The 12045-nt window shown below is 38.0% G+C and overlaps 2 non-coding genes across 2 annotated transcripts; one reads left to right on the top strand and one right to left on the bottom strand.

The window, feature by feature from the left end:
- The first annotated feature begins 2669 nt into the window (after positions 1–2669).
- LOC148545485 (small nucleolar RNA R71) lies at positions 2670–2777 on the top strand. The gene has a single exon (XR_015900644.1). It is a non-coding gene; the product is annotated as a small nucleolar RNA R71 (small nucleolar RNA).
- Positions 2778–8895: 6118 nt separating this feature from the next.
- Positions 8896–9003, bottom strand: LOC148545484 (small nucleolar RNA R71). The gene has a single exon (XR_015900496.1). It is a non-coding gene; the product is annotated as a small nucleolar RNA R71 (small nucleolar RNA).
- Positions 9004–12045: the final 3042 nt, after the last annotated feature.

Genomic DNA, 12045 nt, shown 5'->3' with positions numbered 1-12045 from the left:
TTTGAGCTCCTCTATGTCTCTTCCTTGCTTTTGTTGCTTCATCCCTAGTGATTTTGGTGCTCAAATCCTTAGTTTCTCCCAATAGTTGTGTGGAGGAAAATGTATCTCTTGAGGCATCTCAGGGATTTCTTGGTGAGGGAATTCCTCATGCTCTTGTTGAGGTCCATGAGTGGGCTCTCTTGTTGTGCAGTCAAATGCTCTACTACTGAGCTTTGGACCCTTGAAATGAATCTCTCCATCTCCCGTGACTCGGAGGTGGAAGCTTTTGTCTTCCCTTTCCTCTTTCTAGAGGTTTCTCTGGCCTTAGGTGCCATAAATGGTTATGGAAAAACAAAAAGCAATGCTTTTACCACATCAAACTTAAAAGGATTGCTTGTCCTCGAGCCAAAGAAGAAAGAAAGAAGGGGAAGAAGAAGAAAATGGAGGAAATAGAGGGGGAAAGAGAGAGGTGGGGTAGGTGGAGATCCTGTGGGGTCCACAGATCCTGAGGGGTCAAGGATGTATCATCCCTAGTCCTATTAGGTGTGTAAACGCCCTTGCAGTGCAATCCTGGCGTTTAACGCCAGATTGCTGCTTGTTTCTAGCGTTAAACGCCAGCTTTTAATCCTTTCATGGCGTTAAACGCCAGGCTGCAACATGTTTATGGCGTTTAACGGCAGATTGTTGCTTCTTCTGGCGTTTAATGCCAGTCTGGGGCTTCTTTCTGGTGTTTAACGCCTAGAAAGGTGCCAGACTGGGCGTTAAATGCCCATTCTGCTACCCTTACTGGCGTTTAACCGCCAGTAAGTTGCTCCTCTAGGGTGTGCTGTTTTTAATGCTGTTTTTCATTTTTCTTTGTTTTCTTGCAATTGTTTTTGTGACTCCACATGATCATCAACCTAAAAAAAAAGAAAATAACATAGATAAATAGAATTGGGTTGCCTCCCAATAAGCGCTTCTTTAATGTCAATAGCTTGACAGTGAGCTCTTATGGAGCCTGACAGATGTTCAGAGCATTGTTGGGACCTCCCAACACCAAACTTAGAGTTTGAATGTGGGGGTTCAACACCAAACTTAGAGTTTGGTTGTGGCCTCCCAACACCAAACTTAGAGTTTGACTGTGGAGGCTTTGGTTGACTCTGTATTGAGAGAAGCTTTTCTTGCTTCCTCTCCATGGTTACAGAGGGAGATCCTTGAGTTTTAAACACAAGGTAGTCCTCATTCAATTGAAGGACCAACTCTCCTCTATCCACATCAATCACAGCTTTTGCTATGGCTAGGAAGGTTCTTCCAAGGATGATGGAATCATCCTCATCCTTCCTAGTGTCTAGGATTATGAAATCAGTAAGGATGTAAAGGCCTTTGACCTATACTAGCACGTCCTCTACCTGTCCATAAGCCTTTTTCATGGATTTGTCTACCATCTCTAATGAGAATTTGGCAGCCTCTACCTCAAAGATTCCCAGTTTCTCCATTACAAAGAGTGGCATTAAGTTTATGCCTGACTCTAGGTCACACAGAGCCTTCTCAAAGGTCATGGTGCCTATGTTACAGGGAATTAGGAATTTACTAGGATCCTATTTCTTTTGAGGTAATGTCTGCCTAACCAAGTCATTCAGTTCATTAATGAGCAATGGAGGTTCATCCCCCCAAGTCTTATTACCAAATAACTTGGCATTTAGCTTCATGATTGCTCCAAGGTATTTAGCAACTTGCTCTTCAGTAATATCTTCAGCCTCTTCAGAGGAGGAATACTCATCAGAGCTCATGAATGGCAGAAGTAGGTTCATTGGAATCTCTATGGTCTCTAGATGAGCCTCAGATTCCTTTGGTTCCTCAAAGGGAAACTCCTTATTGGTCAGTGAACATCCCAGGAGGTCTTCCTCAATAGGATTCACATCCTCCTCCTCCTCTCTAGGTTCGGCCACACCAAGTAAGGTTATGGCCTTGCACTCTCTTTTTGGATTCTCTTATGTATTGCTTGGGAGAGTACTAGGAGGAGTTTCAGTGACTCTTTTACTCAGCTGGCCCACTTGTGCCTCCAAATTGCTAATGGAGGACCTTGTTTCATTCATGAAACTTAGAGTGGCCTTAGATAGATCAGAGACTATATTTGCTAAGCTAGATGGATTCTGCTCAGAATTCTCTGTCTGTTGCTGAGAGGATAATGGAAAAGGCTTGCTATTGCTCAACCTGTTTCTTCCACCATTATTAAAGCCTTGTTGAGGCTTTTGTTGATCCTTCCATGAGAAATTTGGATGATTTCTCCCTGAGGGATTATAGGTGTTTCCATATGTTTCACCCATGTAATTCACTTATGCCATTGCAGGGTTCTCAGGATCATAAGCTTCTTCTTCAGAAGATGCTTCTTTAGTACTGTTGGATGCATTTTGCAATCCATTCAGACTCTGAAAAATCATGTTGACCTGTTGAGTCAACATTTTGTTCTGAGCCAATATGGCATTCAGAGCATCAATTTCAAGAACTCCCTTCCTCTGAGGCGTCCCATTACTCACAGGATTCCTTTCAGAGGTGTACATGAACTGGTTATTTTCAACCATGTCAATGAGTTCCTGAGCTTCTACAGGCGTTTTCTTCAGGTGAATAGATCCATCTGCAGAATGGTCCAATAACATCTTAGACAATTCAGACAGACCATCATAGAATATATCCAGGATGGTCCATTCTAAAAGCATGTCAGAAGGACACTTTTTGGTCAGTTGCTTGTATCTCTCCCAAGCTTCATAGAGGGATTCACCTTCTTTCTGTCTGAAGGTTTGAACATCCACTCTAAGCTTATTCAGCTTTTGATGAGGAAATAACTTGGCTAAGAAAGCCGTGACCAGCTTATCCCAAGAGTTTAGGCTATCTTTAGGTTGAGAGTCCAACCATACTCTAGCTCTGTCTCTTACAGCAAACGGGAAAAGCATAAGCCTGTAGACCTCGGGATCAACCCCATTGGTCTTAACAGTATCACAGATTTCAAGAATTCAGTTAAGAACTGAAAAGGATCTTCTAATGGAAGTCCATGAAACTTGCAATTCTGTTGCATCAGAGAAACTAATTGAGGCTTTAGCTCAAAATTGTTTGCTCCAATGGCAGGGATTGAGATGCTTCTTCCGTTGAAGTTGGAGTTTGGTGCAGTAAAGTCACCAAGCATCTTCCTTGCACCTCCACCATTGTTATTGGTTTCGGCCATCTCTACTTCTTTTTCAAAAATTTCAGTAAAGTTTTCTTCAGAGTGTTGTGTTTTAGCTTCTCTCAGCTTCCTCTTTAGAGTCCTTTCAGGTTTCAAATCAGCTTCAACAAGAATGTTCTTATCCTTTCTCCTGCTCATGTGAAAAAGAAGAGAATAGAAAAGAAGAGGAATCCTCTATGTCACTGATGAGCGGATAATTTATACGCTTTTTGGCATTATTTTTATATAGTTTTTAGTATGATTTAGTTAGTTTTTAGTATATTTTTATTAGTTTTTAAATAAAAATCACATTTCTGGACTTTACTATGAGTTTGTGTATTTTTCTGTGATTTCAGGTAATTTTTGGCTGAAATTGAGGGACTTGAGCAAAAATCAGATTCAGAGGTTGAAGAAGGATTGCAGATGTTATTGGATTCTGGCATCCCTGCACTCAAAGTAAATTTTTTGGAGCTATAGGAGTCTAAATGGCAGACTCTCAATTGCTTTGGAAGGTAGACATCCAGGGCTTTCTAGAAATATATAATAGTCCATACTTTGCTTGAGTTTAGATGACGCAAACTGGGGTTCAACGCCAGCCTTCTGCCCTATTCTGGAGTTAAACGCCAGAAACAGGTTGCAAAGCAGAGTTAAATGCCAGAGACAGGTTACAAACTAGCATTTAACTCCAAGGAAGACCTCTACATGTGAAAGCTTCATTGCTCATCCCAAGCACACACCAAGTGGGCCTGGAAGTGGATTTCTACATCATTTACTTATCTCTGTAAACCATAGTAACTAGTTTAGTATAAATAGAACTTTTTACTATCATGTTAGGCGTCTGATCTTTTGATCAATTTTAGATCTCTAGACCTCCATGGGAGGCTGGCCACTCGACCATGTCTACCCTATTATCACTTATGTATTTTCAACGGTAGAGTTTCTACACACCATATATTAAGGTGTGGAGCTCTGCTATTCCTCATGAATTAATGCAAAGTACTATTGTTTTTCTATTCAATTCGAGCCTATTTCTTCTCTAAGATAATCATTTGCACACAAGAACATGATGAATGTGATGATTATGTGACGCTCATCATCATTCTCACTTATGAACGCGTGCCTGACAAACACTTCCGTTCTACATGTAAACAACCTTGAATGTGTATCTCTTAGCCTTCTGATCGTGAGATCAGAGTCTTCGTGGTATAGGCTAGATTTATTGGCGGCCATTCTTGAGATCCGGAAAGTCTAAACCTTGTCTGTGGTATTCCGAGTAGGATCTGGGAAGGAATGGCTGTGATGAGCTTCAAACTCGCGAGTGCTGGGCGTAGTGACAGACGCAAGAGGATTACTGAATCCTATTCCAGTATGATCGAGAACCGACAGATGATTAGCCGTGCGGTGACAGCGCATGATAAACCCATATTTCATGAGTTCTTTTGTGCTTAATTAGAGTGATTTATTTCACCTTCCTTATTATGTCATATTGTGAAAAACATGTTTCCTAAGCTTTAAAAAAATTAATTATTTTAATTACCTTTATTTCCATTCGATGCCGTGATTAGTGTGTTGAGTAGCTTCAGGTTTCCTAAGGCTGAATGACTTAAAGGATGAAAAAAGGAAACATACAAAAATGGAAGGAGAAGGCAAAACGGAGCTTTAAGGAAACTGGTATCCACGCGATCGCATGCACGACGCGATCGCCTGCCAGAAGCAAAGAAGCAGTGACGCGGCCGCATGACTGACGCGACCGCGTGCCTTGAGTAGAACACCCACGACACGACCGCGTGGAAAGGAAAAGCTCCAGATGACGCGACCGCGTGACAGAGGCCACGTATCAGAATTTACAGAATACGCCCCCAGCAATTTCTGAAGCCCTTTTTGGCCCAGATCCAAGTACAGAAAGCATAGATTAGAGGTTATAAAGTGGAGGAATGCATCCATTCAAAAGAGAGCTCGCCAATTTCTAGTTTTCATGATTTAGATTTAGTTTAGAAAGAGATTCTCTCTCTCTCTTAGGATTTAGGACTTCTTCTTGTTTTGGGAGTAACTCTGGATCCAGGTTTTAATGTTCTTTTATTTCAATTTTACTTTTATTAATTTGATTCCAATATTTGAATTGATTATTATAATTTAAATTATGAATTATTCCATGTTACATATTTCTATTTGAATTAATGATATTTAAGGTATTTTTCAGTTTATGATTGTTCTCTTTGATTTAAGTTGCCATTGCTTCCCATCTAAGGACACTTTTATTATTTCAGCAATTTACTTTTTCCCCTTTTGGTCTTGGTTAAGAAATCAGTGACTCAACATTATCGAACTCAGCATAATTGATAATCGTTATCTTGCTAATTGATCTGAACTTCAATAATCCCAACTTTTTCCTAGGAAATAAATAGGATTCGAAGGTCAAACTAATTAGTCCCTTGACTTACCTTTGCTTCATAGGTTAACTAAGTGGAATTAAGATACAACTTTCATCATTGTTGAGAGGGATAACTAAGTTGGACTTCTAATTTCCCTTATCTTGCAAAAAGTTGTTTTACAGTTATTATTTATTTTTAATTGCCATTTAATTCACTCGTCATTTAAATTACTAGCTTCTCACCTTCTAAACCCCGATTACAACCTTTATAACCAATAATAAGAACATACTTCCTCGCAGTTCCTTGAGAAGACGACCCGAGGTTTGAATACTCGGTTAACAATTTTTAAGGGGTTTGTTACTTGTGACACCCAAAACGTTTGTACGAAAGGGATTTTTGTCGGTTTAGAGACTATATCTACAACGCAACTCTTTTTATGACATTCTTTACTGGCAGAAATCACGATCGTCAGCGCATCTTGGACCATTTTCACTGAGAGGACGGGAAGTAGCCATTGACAACGGTGATGCCCTACATAAAGCTTGCCATGGAAAGGAGTATGAAGGATTGGATGAAAGCAGTAGGAAAGCGGAGATTCAGAAGGAACTAAGCATCTCTGTACGCTTATCTGAAATTCTCACCAATGAATTAAATAAGTATCTCTATCCTATTTTATATTTTAATTATATTTTAATTATCAAAATTCTATAACCATTTGAATTTGCCTGACTGAGATTTACAAGGTGACCATAGCTTGCTTCAAGCCGACAATCTCCGTGGGATCGACCCTTACTCACGTAAGGTTTATTACTTGGACGACCCAGTGCACTTACTGGTTAGTTGTGCAAAGTTGTGACAAAGAACTAAGATTATGAACGTGCGTATAAAGTTTTCAGCACCGTTACCAAGGAATGAACAAACACGATTTCCCACACCAAGTTTTTGGCGCCGTTGCCGGGGATTGTTCGAGTTTGGACAACTGACGGTTCATCTTGTTGCTCAGATTAGGTAATTTTATTTTAATTTTAAGCTTTTTGTTTTTATTATTTTTATTTTTGAAAAAAAATATTTTAAAAAAATAAATTGTTCTATGGTTTCAGAATTTTTAAGAATGAATTCTAGGGTTTCATGATGATTTGTTGAAGTCTGGCTGGTTGTGAAGCCATGTCTAATTATTTTGGACCGAGGTTTCAACTTTTCATCACAAAGAGTCCTTGGACTTCCATCGTATCAGCTGTTGTATGCCTGATTTGTATGCTAAAGCTTGGCTGGCCATTAGCCGTGTCTAGTGTTTTGGACCGGAGCTTTCACTGAAAGCTTGGCTGGCTAGTAAGCCATGTCTAATTCCTGGACCGGAGTTTTAGACTAACATTGCAAGATTCCTGGAATTCCTATTAAAAATTTTGAAATCCTTATTTTCCTTTTCAAAAGAAATTTCGAAAAATCCAAAAAAAAATTAATAAAATCATAAAATCAAAAATAATTTGATGTTTCTTGTTTGAGTCTAGTGTCTAATTGTAAGTTTGGTGTCAATTGCATGCTTTTAACTTTTCTTAAATTTTTGAATAACACATGCATTGAGTTTCTTTCTTGTTCTTCATAATCTTCAAGTTGTTCTTGATGAATTGCTTTGTTTGATCTTTGCATTTTTATGTTTTGTGTCTTTTCTTGTTTTTCATATGCATTTTAGAATCATAAGTGTCTATAGAGTAAAAATTTCTAAGTTTGGTGTCTTGCATGTTTTTCTTTTCTTAAAAATTTTTAAAAATAAGTTCTTGGTGTTCATCTTGACATTCAAAGTGTTCTTGCATGCATCATGTGTTTTGATTCATAATTTTCATGTTTTGAGTATTTTGGTTGTTTTTCTCTTTCTTCATTAAAAATTCAAAAATAAAAAAATATCTTTCCCTTATTTTCTCATAAATTTTCGAAAATTTGACTTGACTTTTTCAAAACTTTTTAAAATTTAATTGTTTCTTATGAGTCAAATCAAATTTTCAATTTAAAAATTCTATCTTTTTCAAATCTTTTTCAAAAATCAAATCTTTTTCATTTTTTTCTTTCATAATTTCGAAATTTTCAAAAAATTATTTTCAAAATCTTTTTCTTAATTCTATTTCATATTTTCAAAATTAATGCTAACAATTAATGTGATTGATTCAAAAATTTTAAGTTTGTTACTTGCCTAATAAGAAAGGTTCAATCTTTAAATTTTAAAATCATATCTTTTTGTTTCTTGTTAGTCAAGTAACTAACTTTAATTTTCATAATCAAACCTTTTTAAATTTCTTTTTCAAATCTTTTTCAAAATAAATGTCAATCACATCTTTTTCAAAATCAATTTCAAAATCTTTTCTAACCTCTTATCTTTTCAAATTGATTTTCAAATCTTTTTCAATTAACTACTTGACTTTTTGTTAGATTTTAAAAAGTTTACTATTTCAATCATATCTTTTTCAAAACTACCTAACTGCTTCTCTCTCTCTCTAATTTTTGAAAATCACTAACCTCTTTTTCAAAATTTTTTTTAATTAACTAATTATTTTAAATTTTAATTTAATTTAATTTCATTTTTAGTTTATTTTCGAATTTTAACTTTAATTTTAAATTAAAAACAAGAATATTTCTCTTTTTTTTTCAATTATTTTCGAAAATTCTTCTCTCTCACCTACTCCTAATTATTTATTTATCTACTAACACTTCTCATGTTAAAAATTCGAACCCTCTCCCTTTTTCTGTGTTCGAATTTCTTTTCTTCTTCTACTCACATAAAGGAATCTCTATACTGTGACATAGAGGATTCCATATTTTCTTTTTTGTTCTCTTCTTTTTCATATGAGCAGGAACAAGGATAAGAACATTCTTGTTGAAGCCGATCCTGAACCTGAAAGGACTCTGAAGAGGAAGCTAAGGGAAGCTAAAGCACAACTCTCTGGAGAAAATCTGACAGAAATTTTCGAAAAAGAAGGAGACATGGCCGAAAATAATAACAATGCAAGGAAGATGCTTGGTGACTTTACTGCACCAAATTCCAATTTACATGGAAGAAGCATCTCAATCCCTGCCATTGGAGCAAATAATTTTGAGCTAAAGCCTCAATTAGTTTCTCTGATGCAACAGAATTGCAAGTTTCATGGACTTCCATCAGAAGATCTTTTTCAATTCTTAACTGAATTCTTGCAAATCTGTGATACTGTTAAGATCAATGGGGTTGATCCCGAGGTCTACAAGCTTATGCTTTTCCCGTTTGCTGTAAGAGACAGAGCTAGAATATGGTTGGACTCTCAACCTAAAGATAGCCTGAACTCTTGGGATAAGCTGGTCACGGCTTTCTTAGCCAAGTGCTTTCCTCCTAAAAAGCTTAGCAAGCTTAGAGTGGATGTTAAAACCTTCAAACAGAAAGAAGGTGAATCCCTCTATGAAGCTTGGGAGAGATACAAGCAACTGACCAAAATGTGTCCTTCTGACATGCTTTCAGAATGGACCATCCTAGATATATTCTATGATGGTCTGTCTGAATTATCTAAGATGTCATTAGACCATTCTGCAGGCATTCACCTAAAGAAAATGCCTGCAGAAGCTCAAGAACTCATTGACATGGTTGCAAATAACCAGTTCATGTACACTTCTGAAAGGAATCCTGTGAGTAATGGGACGCCTCAGAGGAAGGGAGTTCTTAAAATTAATACTCTGAATGCCATATTGGCTCAGAATAAAATATTGACTCGGCAAGTCAATATGATTTCTCAGAGTCTTAATGGATTGCAAGCTGCATCCAACAGTACTCAAGAGGTATCTTCTGAAGAAGAAGCTTATGATCCTGAGAACCCTGCAATAGTAGAGGTGAATTACATGGGGGAACCCTATGGAAATACCTATAATCCCTCATGGAGAAATCATCCAAATTATTCACATAAGGATCAACAAAAGCCTCAACAAGGCTTTAATAATGGTGGAAGAAACAGGTTTAGCAATAGCAAGCCTTTTCCATCATCCACTCAGCAACAGACAGAGAATTCTGAGCAAAATCCATCTAGCTTAGCAAATATAGTCTCTGATCTATCTAAGGCCACTTTAAGTTTCACGAATAAAACAAGGTCCTCCATTAGAAATTTGGAGGCACAAGTGGGCCAGCTGAGTAAAAGAGTCACTGAAACTCCTCCTAGTACTCTCCCAAGCAATACAGAAGAGAATTTAAAAAGAGAGTGCAAGGCCATTAGCTTACTTGGTGTGGCCAAACCCAGAGAGGAGGAGGAGGACGTGAATCCTAGTGAGGAAGACCTCCTGGAACGCTCAGTGACCAATAAGGAGTTTCCCTTTGAGGAACCAAAGGAATCTGAGGCTCATCTAGAGACCATAGAGATTCCATTGAACCTCCTTTTGCCCTTCATGAGCTCTGATGACTATTCTTCCTCTGAAGAGGATAAAAAAATTACTGAAGAGCAAGTTGCTAAATACCTTGGTACAATCATGAAGCTGAATGCCAAATTATTTGGTAATGAGACCTGAGAAGATGAACCTCCCTTGCTCACCAATGAACTGAATGCATTGGATAGGCATAAATTACATCAAAAGAAATAGGATCCTGGTAAATTCCTAATTCCCTGTAACATAGGCACCACGACCTTTGAGAAGGCTCTGTGTGACCTGGGGTCAAGAATAAACTTAATGCCACTCTCTGTAATGGAGAAACTTGGGATCTTTGAGGTGCAAGCTACCAGAATCTCATTAGAGATGGCAGACAACTCAAGAAAATAGGCTTATGGACTAGTAGAGGACGTGTTAGTAAAGGTTGAAGGCCTTTACATCCCTACTGATTTCATAATCCTAGACACTGGGAAGGATGAGGATGAATCCATCATCCTTGGAAGAGCTTTCCTAGCCACAGCAAGAGCTGTGATTGATGTGGACAGAGGAGAATTGGTCCTTCAACTGAATGAGGACAACCTTGTGTTTAAAACTCAAGGATCTCCTTCTGTAACCATGGAGAGTAAGCATGAAAATCTTCTCTCACTGCAGAGTCAACCAAAGCCCCCCCAGTCAAACTCTAAGTTTGGTGTTGGGAGGCCACAACCAAACTCTAAGTTTGGTGTTGAACCCCCACATTCAAACTCTAAGTTTGGTGTTGGGAGGTCCCAACAATGCTCTGAACATCTGTGAGGCTCCATGAGAGCTCACTGTCAAGCTATTGACATTAAAGAAGTGCTTGTTGGGAGGCAACCCAATGTTATTTAATTATATCTATTTATTTTCCATTGTTATTTTATATTTTCTTTAGGTTGATGATCATGTAATGTCACAAAAACTACTGAAAAATTAAAAACAGAATGAAAAATAGCAGAAGAAATAGCTCACCCTGGAGGAAGAACTTACTGGCGTTTAAACGCCAGTAAAAAGCATCAAACTGGCGTTTAACGCTAGAAAGAAGCATCAAGCTAGCGTTAAACGCCAGAAACAAGCACCAGACTGGCGTTTAACGCCTGAACAGAGCATGGAAGTGGCGTTAAACGCCAGAAACAAGCAGCAAGCTGGCGTTTAACACCGGACATGCATACTAAGGGCGTTTTACACGCCTAAATGGTGCAGGGATGAGAAATCCTTGACACCTCAGGATCTGTGAACCCCGTAGGATCCCCACCTACCCCACCTCTTCTTCTCTCCTCTTCACACCTTTCCATAGCACTCTTCCCCAAAATAACCTCCATCAATCACCTCCATTACTCCTCCATTTTCTTCTTCTCCTACTCACTTCTTTTTTCTTTTGCTCGAGGACGAGCAAACCTTCTAAGTTTGGTGTGGTAAAAGCATTGCTTTTTGTTTTTCCACAACCATTTATGGCACCTAAGGCCAGAGAAACCTCTAGAAAGAAGAAAGGGAAGACAAAAGCTTCCACCTCCGAGTCATGGGAGATGGAGAGATACATCTCAAGGGTCCATAGCTCGGTAGTAGAGCATTTGACTGCAAAATAAGAGATCATGGACCTCAACAAGAGCATGAGAAATTCCCTCACCAAGAAATCCCTGAGATGCCTCAAGGGATACATTTTCCTCCACACAACTATTGGGAGCAACTAAGGATAGGAGCACCAAAATCACTAGGGATGAAGCAACAAAGGCAAGGAAGAGACATAGAGGAGCTCAAGAGCACCATTGGTTCTTCAAGAAGAGGAAGACGCCACTCTCACTAAGGTGGACCCATTCCTTAATCTCCTTGTTCTTATTTTTCTGTTTTTCATTTACTATGCTTTATATTTTATTTATGTTTGTGTCTTATTACATGATCATTAGTATTTAAGGTTCTATGCCTTAAAGTTATGAATGTCCTATGAATCCATCACCTTTCTTAAATGAAAAATGTTTTAATTACAAAAGAACAAGAAGTACATGAATTTTGAATTCATCCTTGAAATTAGTTTAATTATTTTGATGTGGTGACAATACTTTTTGTTTTCTGCATGAATGCTTGAACAGTGTATATGTCTTTTGAATTTGTTGTTTATGAATGTTAAAATTGTTG

Source organism: Arachis ipaensis, chromosome B9 (assembly GCF_059453495.1).
Source record: "Arachis ipaensis isolate K30076 ecotype BB chromosome B9, ASM5945349v1, whole genome shotgun sequence".
Lineage (NCBI taxonomy): Eukaryota > Viridiplantae > Streptophyta > Magnoliopsida > Fabales > Fabaceae > Arachis > Arachis ipaensis.
The sequence above is the reverse complement of the archived record's forward strand: the minus strand, read 5'-3'. Positions and strand labels throughout refer to the sequence as shown.